General features: G+C 36.3%; 1 protein-coding gene across 1 annotated transcript in view; it reads left to right on the plus strand.

Annotated features, from left to right (window-relative positions):
* Nucleotides 1-15631, plus strand: part of HCN1 (hyperpolarization activated cyclic nucleotide gated potassium channel 1) — a 194873-nt gene that overhangs the window by 103123 nt on the left and 76119 nt on the right. The gene's annotated exons all lie outside the window — the stretch shown is intronic.

The raw sequence follows: 15631 nt of genomic DNA on the forward strand, positions 1-15631 counted from the left end.
TGATCCATTGTTCCAAACACACAGATCAAGATTTTTATAAGTAAAATAAGATAAATAGAGTCAGTTGTAGGATAGTTTTCTGTATGGGAACAGAATGTTCAAGGACAGAATGTGACTGTGCGTTATTTATAAGGACGGGTAATGACTTTCTATTTAAAGGACAATGGCTGTGAAAAATACTTTTTTTTAATCAAGTCAGATAATGTGGCAGTATACAGAACATTTTTATAGGAGTTACAGTGAAATTGTTGGAATGGGTCTATAGCCAAAACAAAAGGCCTCAAGCAGCTCTCTCATTGGTGATCTGAAAGTATGTGTCTCTCCAGTTTTTGTAATCTTAGGATCCATAAACCATCACCTTTATTGTAGATGGGCATCTTGCTCAGTGTCACATATTCCTACTGTAAAACCATACAGTATTTGTTCCTTTAGGAACACGATACTGCACATTAATGTGGGAGCTCCTTGACTAAGCCTGTCAGTCACACAGACAAGTATTTGCAGTCATCAGGCAACATCTTTAATGATAACCAGCATGTTTGCTGACATCTCATTGTCCCTACTTTTCTAAAAAAAATACTGACATATCTTCAAAAATGGGTTTGCTACAATAAAAGTAGGTCACCACAGTGCTGACTGGCACATCTTTCCATTCTGCTGTATTCTGTGTTCTGCTTTCTAACATCCTCCATTCATGTTTACAAAGCATAAATTTTCTACCAGCTTTTTAAAGATCTGGATGAAAATCATGCTAGCGAATGAAAGGAAGTCTCGGATTACACTTAATTGAAGTATTTAACTTTTAGAAAACACTAAACTTTTAAATTCTCTCTGCTCCTTAAGAGCTGCATTCAATCTTACGAAAGCTGTACACATTATGCACATGCTCAGACCCTTTTTTCTGCCTACCCACATTCAGGGTTTTTTTTATGGAAACAATATTCTCTCTCTACTGTCTGCATAAACTTGGAAAGATCCTTTCTGAAAGTTGCAGCACTAATTTTTTTTTTATCAGCAACTGCATTTGTTGTTTATGTTGAATGAACACTGGGGAGAAATTTGAATATAAAGTTCACAGCATAGGCAGTCTTTTAGGCCAGGGGCAAGAGAAAGAGAGGTGGGATGCCAGCCTGGAATCAGAACCATATTTAAGACCAGTCTTAGGGAAAACATATAGACCTTTCTAGATGTGTCATGGTGTTACAAGACATTTCCTAGTTGTTTTCCAGGCTCTGGGGATGAATTCTTTAACACTAAAAAAAGACAGTGAAGCTGTCATGGGATATCGGTCCTCTAAAATGATAGTGGAAACAGGAGGAGGATGATGATGATGATGATGATGATGATGGTTATCTGCTTTTCTGGTGTGTTCAGAATCTAAGTGACAGGGACCTTGTTTGAAAAGGTTTCACATTCCTGATACTGCAAGAGCTTTGGCAAGAGGGAAACTTTACTCTCCTGGTATACTGTAACAAATAAAAATTTAATCTACTCTGAATTTTAACTTTTGATACTGAGATGAATGCACCTGGTAGTGGGGTTTGGATGTAAAGTAAAATTTTAAACTTATTAATTGTGATCACTGGCTTGAAGACTTATTTAAACCAATGTGAGCTCAGCCAGAAAGAAGTCAGTTTTAACAAAATGTAAGTCAGTGGCAAGTCAAAGCTTTTGCAGATAATCTGTTAATAAAGGAAGTAAGGAAGTTGGAAGGATGACATGGTGTCTCCTCAACTGACACAGCCCAACCTACTCTTCCAGTCCATAGCTCCATTCTGTCTTGCACATTAGTTGCTTCAGGCTGCAGACTGAAAGGACATTTAAAAGCCTTGTCTTGAAAGCTGTTTCATCTGTCTGAACTGATACACGAAAGTATCCAAATGCCTAAGGCATGCTCATGGTTTTAATATATAAATACTGTAAAGGGAAGTAACATAGATTAAATTTAGTGTCATGGAGGAATAGGAAAATGAGCCCAGGTTTCAGGTTGCTTACTACCTCTTTGAACAATGTGACTGAATGAAATTAAAACAAAACAAATTAGTTGGATTTTTATCTTTGAAAGGTTACAGAAACTTCATAGTGCAACACAAAGGAGACTATAAAATGGAAAGCCCTCTCTGTAAAAGGGGATAAGATCACCCCTGGTTAACACTGTACCAACCTACAACCTAAGTAGTTCAACAAAATTGTTCAGATCACATTGCTGTACTCTTTGCCATGATAATAATTATGAGCCCATATTGTATCTGTACTCTCAGCTTGAACATCTTGGCAGTTCCTAACCTAGGCCCTCATCTTGCAATAAAATGACTGCCAGAGCTGACATCTTCCAGAATGTCAGTGTACTGGCCATTAAAAATAAGAACACTGGTAAATACAGTGTGAAAGTAAGTAGCAGCTGTTTCCCCCCCATTCCCTCCTCACTTTAAGTCACATTCCAGCCCATCCATTACAGACAAAATAAGGGTAAATTACTTGTAGGAGGGAATATAGCTCTTTGATGTAGTTTTAGTTTTTTTAAACACTAGGCTTTTTTAATTCCTAAAGAAGGTCTTTTCTGAAGAAGTTTTGCAGACTTTCTTAATGATGCTGCCTAATTTCTCCTTGGTTCAGAAAGCCTATTATCTGCAGCTCCCTGTGTAATTTATCCTCAGCTTTCTGATCTGCATTGCTTTAGACTAGTGTCCTTCCATAATGACTCATAGACTAAACATTTTTATCACGCCTCAGAGTTTGAGCCAGTAGTTCCTTAAAAAATTAAGACTAAAACTTTCAGATACACAGAAATCACTAGGTACACACAAAACCAGAAAACCACAGTGGTCCTCTGCCATACTCAGTCTATGCAAACCAAGATTCTGCATTCAGTTTCAGGTGCAGTAATTGCAAATCCAATGTGTGGGTCCCAGCTGATGAACTCACCCAGTCATGTCTTATATGGGGAGGGTTTCTAGGCAAGTACAGATAAGAGATGACTCTTTTGCCACTGATGCCATCTGGCTATCTAAACATCAGAGCCTGTAATATAGCATACCTTGCAGCAGATATTACTAACAATATCTGAAGATTCCCAACCTATACGTTCCTCCTGTATTTGCAATAATTAGTTGTATGGTTAGGAAAACATATGGTCCCTTAAGCAAGATACTTACCTGGGCTTTACAGATCTTTTTATTTATAATGTTCCCTTTGTGAAATAAAAGTGTAGTGGAGAGGTACAGAATTTAACTGGAATGGTGAGTTTTTTAAAAGCCAAAAGAGACTGTAAAGCTTTTGGAATGCCTTACTTTTCTGGCATTTCCTCTGGCAGTCAGCCAATGTTTGCTCAGCAAGAGCCCTTCAGGTACTCTGATTTATTTTGTTTTGTCTTTTCCTTTCTGTCCTTGCAGTTGGATTGTTTACAGCTCTTGGGGTGTTCTAGGATGGATTTAGTAACCTGGGATTTTGCATTGTATTGATGCCCATTTGTGTCTCATAACTTCCTCAGGGCAATAGAAATCAGACCTTCTTCATCTCTGATGATATCAGCATTGCTAGTAAAAGAATTTGGGAATTCTGCTGTAGAATCTGGAAGTCTCTCTCATTATAAAACGAATTTCTTAAATTAGTATTTGATAGGGAAATTCAGAAAGGCAGGAGATGGTTAGGATTTATAATGCCCTAAGAACTATGCTAACATACATGTAATATATAAAAAAGCTCTTTAGTATTTTACCCAAAACTATAATATAATTAATAATATAATTATAATTAATAAAAACTATAATTTTAAATATCAGCATTTCTTACTAATGAGCACCATTTTCAATTGCACAATCACTTTTTTTTCCAATAAGATCTCTGCATTACTTATTGGAGCTCAAAGATTTCATTATAGTTATTTTGATATGTTATTCTTCATTGAGTTTTTTTCCTTTTTGATAATACATCAGCTTAGCACCTTCTTCCCTATAGCTGGCAATTAGGAAAGCTAGTTTTCTCATGAGATTTTTCTGCATTTGATCATTATGTGATAATCATCATTTAGAGCTTCGCAAATGTTTCTGAGTAAGTTTTAATCTTATACTGGGTGCTTAAAAAGTATGGACCATATGGAAATCACCTGATTCCTAGAGGCACCGAGGATCTGATGTGGTATACTACTATTCTAATGTATTTTTTACTCATATATTTATATTAATGTGTGTCCATTTAGTTAGTGCAGTGCATCTTGGAACAGATAAAAGTGTGAAATTACAAATCAGAGATGGGCTGGGATCAAAATTAGTGGAATTGCTCAAGTCAGATACTCTGTTTACAACACAATTTGAAAATGCAGTCATATCAGTAACAACAATATGTAACTGACATCCTTAGGACTGAGACACACAGGTTTTTAAATCTACAGTGAGTATTTATATTGCAATGTGCAGCTGTTCGGAATTCAGTTGCTGGTCTCTCCTGCCCTCAGCACTGACCTAGTCACTGAGGTCAGTGTGCTTCCTCCTGCATTAAGATGATGAAGTAATGACCTGGTTCACTGGTCTCGCATGAAGTGATAGGAGAATACATTAATTTGTGTGATTTTTCTGTAACAGAAAATGCAGAGGAAAAATCTGTGGCTGTGCAGTGCTAAATGACAAGGTAGGTTTAATGCAAACTGAGGACATGCATTAACTGCGATACCAAAATTTTATGCCAAGCTAGTGGGGGCTAGAGAAATAGGGTATCTGAGGACACTGTTGATTTAATTCAGTGTGTCGTGATCAATGAAGGGGAAAACAAATCAGGTTTTCATTTTTACCACAAGTGCTGAGAATCTAGGAAGCCCACATAGGTTTTCACTTATGCTTTATTCTGTTCTCTGACAGGTTAGCAGTTAGTCTGCTTTTGCAGGCCTAGAATGGCAAGTAGTAATAATTTTAATAATTTTTCTTTCCAAACTTGTTTCCTTCCAACCTCTTTGGTGTAATATTCTGTACATTTTTTGATGTCTCATATACTTTAGGCTGTATTTTTGACATTAGATTTCTGATGTGCTTAGATAAAAACAGTTTCCCCAGCCTTACAGTTACTGAGATTGCTTTTTTTTTCTGTATATTATTTCTGCCATTAATGTCTTCTCAGATTATAAATGTTACTTTATTGTCTTAAGGCCATGAGCTAATTCAGATGTAAAACCATAAGAACTGAAACATAAAGGTATAAAATCAATTTCAGGGAGGTTTAAAAATTTTTAGAAGCTTAAAAATAGGGAAAGTTATATTTCAATATCTGGATTATAACTTCCTCAAAAGGGAAAATAGTCATTCAGAGAAGGTGTTCCCAGCTGTAATCACAGAACTCCACCAACTGTGAGAACTGTTCAGCATTGCAAACTCAGCTATTGTCATAAGCCCTGCCACTTTATGTTAGTCTCACTAAAATGCTTAAAACTACTGCAGTAGTATTGATGTTTTTATTTAATGCTGCTGGTGATAGTTATTTTAGTAGATATTAGTGCCTAATGGAAGGATCTAAATTAGGACAGGTTTGTAAGTGTTGATTGTAGCACTGTGTTGCTGATGTGATAATAGGTGCTAAAGAGGATGACTTCTCTAATGAATTAGTTGGCTGCCTTGCATGCTTCTGTTTCTTTCAGATAGAAAGCTGGTCTTCCCTATATGGGATGAGAATAATGAAACAATCATTTAGAGGGAGCATAAAAAAGCAAGCTGGTACACTTAAAAGATTCTAACTTATTTCCACGCTTTTTCTGTGTTTTCAAAAGAGCTAGTAGAAATATGTCAAGGAGCAGATGCAAGGAAGAACTTGCTTTATTTGCCATCAAAATTTGGTTTCCATGTTTCTCTCTCAAGAATCAACACAACTCATAAATGCTAATGCTGAAGTATATTGTGATGGGAATTCTGGTAACTGTAAACTACAAAATATTTTATGTAAGCCTTACACCTGAAAGAATAGAAGAAATTGCACATAAAATTGTAAAGTCTTTTGTTGTGTTTGATAGACATTCAAGGGGAAAATAACAGACTTCATAAAGTGTGCCCTAAGCATTTCTTTAGTAAAAAATGTGAACTAAAGTAAAAACATAAATTGGGCCTTGTATCCCACATATATATTAGGACCTTGTATCCCACATTTACCCTGGAGTAAATATTCAGAAGGTGTTATAAGCACCACATGGCCAAAAGCAGATTCTCTGTTGTAGAAGAGAGTGTTCCCTTTGTTCTGGGGGGATCTAGATCAGTCTGCTTTGCTCTGTAAATTTAAAATGTTTATCTGCATGTGGTTGTACTCTGGATTGAACTGGAATATAAATGTGAAAAAATTACTTTGAATTAGATTTCCCTGGGTGGCCTTTTCTCTTGTGATTGGAGTATCCAAAAACTGAACTCTTGGAATATTTATGCCAGACCAGGTTTCCCAGAATAAATCCAGTGTAGATATATCCAGATGAATACCATTCCTATACAGCTTTTTTCAGAAAATCTTCCCCTTTTTCATTGCAAACCTTAATGAAAATGCACAGCCTAATTCATGATCTATATGACTTAAGGCTATACAAAAATGTGGTTTGCACAAGGTCCATATTTTTGTCAAAGGGTCATTATCAGAATCAGATTTTCTCAAGAGCACTGATTTTACTGCTTTTACCTGATGAGTTTTTCGATATCAAATCTGAATTTTCTACACATCACACATTCAACATCTGACTCATTCTAATGTTTAAAATGCATCTGGAGAGAAGTCTCTTCTGGGATGCAATTAGACATGAAAAAATGGCCATCTGAAATTGCGCATTTAGAATGCTTACATTTCACATTGGAAAAAAATCAAAGCAAGATACTTTGTTCTGATTCACATAATTTTAAACCAAGTCACTCTGATGCATTAGAAACTTGAGATATAGGTCTGTGGCTACCAGACCTATGTCAATAGTCTGTAGGATCTGTAATCTAGAATCCCAAAATCCCAAATGAAGAAAAGAGGTGTTTATAATATTTCTTTCTAAATTCTGGTTATTTATGAACTTCTCTCTCCAATAAAATTTTAATATTTTATATTTTCACTTTAATTTGAATTTGAATGAACCTAAAACCTTCCCTATAAAACTGGAGGTCTCAATTTACATTCACTTCTGGTTACCAAAACATAAGGAAAAGTAGGAAATACATGGCATGATATTTTCTTCCATTTGTTTTAGGCTACTAATTTTCCTTCATGTCTGAAATGGTTTTGCCCATAATGTTTATACATATAAACCAGGGATTTGGGTGTGAGCTGCATGTACTTTGTCTCTTTTAAAAATATAGGATAATTTTCTTTAAGATTGCTCTCATACATCTGTTTCCTGCTCTTCCTGCTTTCTGCACAATATACTCATTTGAGCATATTCAACCTGAACTATTTCAAATAGACACCTAAAACTTTCAGAAAATTGAATCTAATAGAAATTATGGACGAGATTTTGCATAGGAGAATCTTTATATTTTCTGAAGTATACAGCATCTTATTTATTATGTTTATTTATTAATTTTGTTGCTAATGAGTAAATTTTTAATATCTTCTAGATGTGTGTCCAGATGTTTACATATTATTTGTAAAAGCAAGCAATGAATACTTTTAGTATCAATAGCTTAAAATACTTAATGCCCTTTATATATATTTTGCTTTCTTTCTGGTATCTGGATTTTTATATTTGTCCATTTATGCTTTAACAGATATTTTTAATCTGTTAATATCTGTTAAACATAAGGAAAAGAACCAAGCCCTGTGGTGAAACTTTCTCTGCCATGTGCCATGTTTAATAATTTTCACTGGGTTTCTTTTCCTCATGTGAGGGGAAAAGCAGTGTTATCATTAAAAAATTATTAGTATTTCTCAAAATAATGTACTCAGAAATAATGTACTCAGCTATCTAATTTAGCTGCAAAAGTAAAACCTTTTCCCCTCAAATTTAAAAAAAAAAACATTATTGACATTGACTTAATATTTTCTCTTTGTTTTGAATCACTGTTGTTTATAACAAAACGTTCATGACAGCCTCCTGTGAAGTGGATTGGAGCAGAGACAGATATGAGGCCTTGAGCAGAGATACACTATGAGGCCTTGTTTATTAAGACAATATTCCCTGTATTTTGGGGTACTGCTAACATGAGAGAGCTGCTTTGAAACAATCTCTTTGAAAGCCAGCAGTTGGCATTTGAATGAGATAAGAAAACAATGCCCATATTCTTCACAAATGACTCATGTTCCCTTTCTAATCCATCACATCCATCATTTTAGTCACTGTGCTTGATCTTTTATATTCAGAAGACAATAAAGTTAGCTTGCAATTGAGGGTAGCACTTTGACGATAGTACATACAGTCAAAACAGGATTATCTACATTGTATAGATAGGGAGAGAATTAACATGACTGGTTTTGAACAGCTGTCTACTTAGGAGTGATGTTTTCAAGTGGAGTGCACTCAGACTGCTAGTTCAGTTTTACAAAGAGTAATTGGGTACTGCTCAGGAATAAAGGCAGTGTACCACTAATTTGTCACTCTTTGCAGTAATATGTAATACCCATCTCCTTATCTCTAATAGTAAAAGACTTAAAATTTTTCTCTTAGATACAGCTAGAAAAGTTATGGCAAACCTAAACTCAGCTAAATGTTGCTAGAACTACATTGACAGAAGAATATTTGAGGGAGTTTCCTGTCTATTTTAATAGCTTTTTCCAGGTGTTCAGAAATTAAGTTTATCATCCTTGATAAAAGCCTTTGCTGGGAGCAAAATAAAACTAAGATTTGTGCGATAAGAAAATGCAAGAGCTCACCGTGGAAATGTACATTTAGGAGAATGGGTAGGCATGCTGCATTTCCAGTAAGTAAGGACAGATTTGACCCTGGCATTTGTTGGACCTATTCAGATGTCTCTATATGAGCTTTCATAGGCCATGCCATTCACCTAAATGCTGCCTGTCCTGTACCACCATCTCTCTATATGAAACAATATGCAATACAGAATATTTAAATGTGCTTTTACCTTCTTGTTACTCTCTAACACTGATTATCATGGCTTTACTCTTGCAGCTAGACTATCCTGCTGCTACATACACTTTTGTGCATATAAAACTTGAGATGAATGAATGAATTTTTGAGTTCCATGAATAAGCAAGGATGAGGTTCCCTTACGTTTTTGCATTCTGTATCTTGACAAAGAAGCTGTTAATGCAAACATATAAATGCTGAGAGGAAGTGCCTTTAGATTTAATGGTGTATTGCTCCTAAGTAAACATGCTTTGCAGATCAATAAAATATACTAAACCTAAGCGACTCTTGTTGCATTTTTGTGAGGGAAACCCTCCCACACACACAGAGTGACATGGGGAGCAGAAAGAAGGAATGCGACAGTTTAAATAGAAATAGAACATCTGAGGTAGAAGTTGCATTTTTTCTAAGCATGAGCCAGTGCGCTTAACCATTGCAACATAATCTGAGGAAACATAAAGTTGGCATGTGTATAGATAAATAAAAGATGAAGGGTTTCTAGGCTTTAAAAAAAGATTGTTTTTTTTACTCTTTTGCTTTTAAAATCCTTCTGAGTTGGCATAAGAATGTGCCCACACAGTAAAGACATAGACATCTGCCCAGAAACTATCTAGAACATACTCTAAAAACTTTTCTCATTAATAATGCTAGAGGCAAAAAAAATGCCATTTAAATGCCATATTCACTTACAGTGGTAAAATTGAATGCAAAATCTGAATTAGAAACTAAATATGGTATCAATTAAAAAGACACACAAATGCAATATAATGTGTGTTTCTAATCAATAATGACTGTCAATTTTATTTTAAAAGATAGTAAAAAAAAAGCATGGTATTTTGCTGTTTTGAAGAATAAAAGCTGCCTTGATGTTTATCCTTTGACGACCTTCCCTCCACTGAGTGACCTTGTTCTTTTTCGCAGTTTTAACTATAAAGGTTGGATTTGAAAAATACTTCAGTATATTTTATTTTTTAACACAAATTTTGGGATTTTTGATGTAAATTTCAGAAGGAAGAAATAGCCATGTAATCTGAAATTAGATTCAGAGATTAGATTCAAGACCATTTGAAACCTAATTTAAATGAAACAGAAACTTCACTCTGTAATGTTTACAAGGGAATTACAAACTGTTTTTATCTGTAACTCAGCTTAAACTTGTCTGCCCTATGTGCTTGCAGGATCCAAATCATGGTTGCTATAAAAACAAATGATTGGTGTTTGTCACTGTTTAGAATAAGTGCCATATATGTGCAGAGTGCTGTGGTTTGCTAGATTTTTTAAAAGATTCAAACATTGCTGTGGTATTGGTTTCAAGACAAGTTTAACTGACCCTATCTGAAGTGAGTGGTTGTATTACTTTGTTTTGACAAACTAAGTAAAAAAAACTAAAAAAAGGCTATTATTTTGATTTTACTTAACATTAAATAGATATTCTGTCGATTATCAGATTTTTAAAATCAATCTTCAAATGTGGCATGTTCCCAGTTAACATGAAGGTTCTAGCTAAGGAAGTTTTCCAACCATTTGCATGTTAGATAATGCAATTTTTGGGTAAATATATGCCATTTTCCTTAGAATCTGAGTCCTTTTATATGGTTCCAGTTTAACATCCTTCCCAACCTTTTACAAGCAAGGTAAATGTCATACTTTCAATAAACGGATTTACAAATATGTGCCCTGAATCCAAGAACTCTTTTTGTCTCACTGCATGCTCTCTGCTGTATAACTTCATCTATATAAGTAAATAATTGTGGTGTTTGCATTCTAAGCATTCCTCTGTTCTCATCTGGGATCTTTTTTTGTCTTTCATCTGCTCCTATCTGTGGTTTATGATACCATCTCTCTGTAGTATGCTTACATTAAATCCAGTGTGCTAAAACAGAATTCACCAAGTCAAATCTGCAGCACCTCTTACAGACCCCCTCTGACTTTTGTCAGACTTGCAAGGGCAAGCTCATGTCCTGATCTGACTGCAAAGTTCAATTGCAAGAGAAAAAACACAGATCATAAAATAAAACCAGAGCTTGAGAGAAGAGACTGTTCTAGGGAGTTTTATTTTCTCCTCTGGATTGGAGCTAGGAAGAAATGGGGTGTCAAGTCTATCCATGAAAACAGAGGTATGCCCAGTAGGGAAGCTCAGGAAGATAATGGATGCAGCTTTAGCTGAATAGGATCCTGGGCAGCTTATGGAAAGAGAAATTCTCCCCTGGAGGTGATAAAGAACACCTGCATTAACATTCTACTCTGAATCACCATCTGCAGAAGTCAGATTTTTACTGACTGTGTAGGGAGCCTAGGGAGACCTGCCAACTCTCTTAACTATCAAAGTGAAGTACCTGAAGTCAGCCGAAGTGAAATTTTGGGATGCCTTTCTCTCTTAGTGCTGGTTCTCACAAACAAATCTCAGGACAAATACAGCCACTGGTCATTGCAAACATCCACATGTAAACAATAAAAAAGTGCAATGCACTTTTCCTGTTCATTGTCCATCGCTGAGGATTGTGGTGTTCCTGCTGTGCCTCCCACCCTCAAGCATCAGAGCCAGACATCCCATGTCTGGCCTCTCCCCAGGGTTTCTTCTCTGGCCTGGGCTGTCTGCCTCAGCCTTACCTGCTTCTGTCAGAGCATTTTATCCTCAGGTCTACACTGAAGAACCTGAGTTCCAGGGAACTACTCACCGGGAGGATGCTTTAGTTCCTCTGCAGGATTATTTTGCAGGTCTTCCTGTAATCCATGCCTGTAGTTTAACTCTTAATTGCAGCAAGAGAATTTCTTCCTTTTTATGTTGTAGGTATGAAACTTTCCCATGGGCCTTCCAAGCATTTCTACATAGTTAAATGGCATTACCATTGTTCTGTGGATGAAACAGTTGTTTCATAAATACTTGCTATGGAACTGTGAGAGGGCAAGTTGGCTAAAGAAAAGTTAAAACCTTCCACTAAACCAGATTGCTTAAAGCCCCATTCAACCTGGCCTTGATCACTTCAAGATGTGGAGGGACATCCACAACTTCTTGGGGCAACCTTTTCCAATGTCTCACCATCCTCACAGTAAAGAATTTCTTTATATATATATATATAATTCTAATCTAAAACCACTGTCTTTCAGTTTAAATCCATTTCTCCTTGTCTTATCACTCCATGCCTTTGTAAAAAGTTGCTCACCCTCTTTTTCATAAGCTCTCTCTTTGTACTGGTAGCCTGCTAAGAGGTCTTCCCAGAGGTGCTCCAGGCTGAACAATTCCAACTCTCTCAGCCTTCATCCCTTCATTCATCTTTGTAGGCCTCCTCTGGACTTGCTTAAACAGGTAGAAAGTTGGACAGGGAAACAAGAGTAGTATAAAGACAAACTGAATGTGTCCCAGTTAATGGTTGAGCTGTTGGGAGTTCATTCAGGTGGGACCAGCAGAATGTCTCCTTGCAGTTTCCCTGTTCCATTTCCAAGGATGGCAGGGAAGATACCCAGGAAAGATCAAACCACAGCAAGCATGGGGTGATGTTTCTTTCAGTTTTCAGAAATGTGCTGCTGAGCTTCTGAGCTGGTATCCAGGTGTTTAGCAGCTATCACTCTGTGTTTCTTCTAGTAGTCTGCCCAGTCCTATTATGCACGACCATGCAAAAATGTTCATATTTGTCCAGAAGCACAGGCATGGTGTCACAGGGTCATGACTCTGCTGTGCTGTCACGTACTGTCAGTGTCAAGCTGCCCTTGATGGCTGTCCTTGACGCTGCACCTCGCACTGGGGTGACTGTACCTGAGGGAGCCCAGAGCAACCAAGTGGGCACTGTCTTTATAGCTGGAACTGGGACCTGTGTGCTCCACACCTCTTGGGTGAATGCTACAGGATCACTCAGGTGCTCCATGAACTCCCTCAAGGATGATAAAAGAGGAGCATGTTCCCCCTTCTTCCTCTCAAAGTTCAAACCCTCAAGGCCATGATATTCTTCTATGATTTAGATTATCCTCCCTCTGCTAGAAGAGGGAAATGAAATTTTTGTGAGTCACTAAGCCAGTCTTTTTTATTATAATGCCTAGACATCATTTTGTGGGTGGTATTTAGGCTGCTAAATTGTTTTTATTCATATTATATTACCTTGAAAGTCTTGCAGACTCTAGTAAGCACCTACAGTTTTAAGGCATCTGAGTTTAAGAAAAGGTCATCAGGAAACTCTGATGTATTCTCAGAAAAAAAAAAAGCCTCTGACCTAGATTCAGCCTACTTGCTTTGACACTGAGGTTTGTTCTTTTCATAGAGCCAAAATAGGTTTTCAGCTGCAGAACTATTTTGCTTCCTGCTGTCACTGCCTAATAAAATAATGCACAGCTTTTTGTAGGACGTAGTATTTGATGAAGAATTGTGCTTTACCAAAAATGCAGATCAGCCTCTTGAGGACTCAGATATTTAGTAAGGTAATTTTCTGAAGAACTGTAAACTAACGAGATGCAAGGTAGAGTCTCAAAGGCATCAGGTTAGGAAATTTATCGAAAAAAATGACAAGAAAAGTACCAGCTAAGGGAAAAAAAAGCTTAAAACCAGCACAGATCCTCTGCCTTAAAAAAATCCTTACTTAAATAAAACATGATAAAAATTATATCCTTAGACTAAGCAGAACAGTACTTGAATTAGCCTATATGGTACCAAGAACCACTTTACTAGAGAAAAAAACCTGTTTTTAAATCACTGGATTCAGTAACTCACAAACCCTTATGCTGATTCTCTGTGTCAAAGTAGCATTCGTTCACCTTGATTCATTTTTAAGCAGATTAAAACATATTCAGACTCTTTGTGAGTAGATCAGTTTAGACCATTTTAATCTACTGTAATCTTTTTTTTTTTCCCTCTAAGGACACATTCTTAAAAATATTTACAAGGGAAATGAATTTAACTGGAGTATGCCTATACATAAAACAAGGAGGAAGATATTGGAAAATGTTTGAACATTTGGAAATATTTGTAGTGGGAAACCATTGAGATACTATTATTTTGTGCATATCTGTCTATGTACTTTCCAAATTATGTATCAAGTTTGCCTAGATATTTCCTAATGATAGCTTTTTCTGCCACTAGTGAGGTTTGTTGTTTTCTGCCTTTTTTAATGTAGCTTTAAAATCCCTTTGATTCAAAGAGAATGGTGACAACACTCAGAAAGCTCAGTGTCCCCTTCCAAAACCATGTAATTTCCATTTGTCATCTTATTTGCGATTGGATGCTTCATATAATTTGCTCTCTAGTCTGAGTTGTTCACATAGTAGAGAGCTTGAGCTCCTTCTACCAAGTTCCCTTTCCTAAATTGCTTGCAAATACTGTCTCGATGGTGTAGATTCTTCCTAGCAGTTTTCAGTGAAGCAGTGCACTATGGAGTCACGAGTCAGGTTTATGTCACTTCACTCCTTCTCCTGCTTCCCAGAACTGCTCTATATTAAGCCCACATTATCATCTGCCTATTCTTGACTATCTAGATAGCTACTGTTAAAAATGCAAAGCTTTTCTTGGTGATTGCATTGTAAAAGCATTTCATAACTGGTTTGATTCAATACTTGAGGCTTGTTAAGTAAACTGTTTTACATTATATCCAGCTCCTTTCCCCACATGAAAGGAGCAGAACAAAGAGATAAGTTGTCTTTAGTGCACACTGAATTTCTTGCCTCTCCTGAACAAAGCTATTTCATGAACAAAGTTGCTCATCAAAAATGCTTCCTTGCAAGATTTCTGTATTCTCTTATTAGATATGCCATTGTATTGGGTTTTTCTTCTTTTCCTGTAAGAAAATTAATTTTAAGATGCATTGTTTGCCCAGAAGAAACCTGTAGATACACTTGTAATCACTTACTGTGACCACACGATACTTACTGTGATTAGAACATATTTTCCAATTTGTAGGCAATGTATATCTGTTCCAGTCAGTCCCTTGTAAACAATGGCACTTAGTTTATTCCGGGATAAAAAATCATAGTTGTTTGAACATAATCAAAATCTGAGTGCATTATGACAAAGGAAAACAAAAGCCAACAGCCTTGATCAGATTTTTAATTTATTTGATAAATTTCAGTAAGGAACTTTGTTCACTGGAGAAGTATATTAGCAGATAAATCTTCAATATCTTCTGTATCAGGAAAAATAATCAAAATAAAAGGAAAGATCTGCCGTGCTACATTGTCTTTGTTTGATGGCTAGTGCCAAAGATGTAGCACCAAAAAATGATAACTAATGGTAACTAATCTGTTTCAGTGCTAAACGTTTGTAAAAACTATTTTTTGAAATATGTTATATGATAGTGAAGTTGATTTGAAATCAGGGGAGAGGGAATGCTCTCCAGAAGCAGTAATTTTTGCTAAAGATGATACCTTCTGGTCAGTTGGAAAACACACATATAAAAAAGAAATCATTACTGGCTGGCAAAGAGCTGCTTGACACCCCTCTTATAGAGGCAGTTCACATCCTGTGAGAGTTCTTTAAGGAACTGAAACACAAATCCTTTAAAAGTGCCTGTCTGCTTCCCTGCACTCTGATTTTCTTTTCGAGAAGATGGGAAAGAGATGAAGTAACAGGTACAATTTGGAAGAATTCTTTCACCAGTATTCATCCCTTAGTTTGTAGCTGACTGACTG

The sequence above is a fragment of the Agelaius phoeniceus genome, chromosome Z (assembly GCF_051311805.1).
Source record: "Agelaius phoeniceus isolate bAgePho1 chromosome Z, bAgePho1.hap1, whole genome shotgun sequence".
Lineage (NCBI taxonomy): Eukaryota > Metazoa > Chordata > Aves > Passeriformes > Icteridae > Agelaius > Agelaius phoeniceus.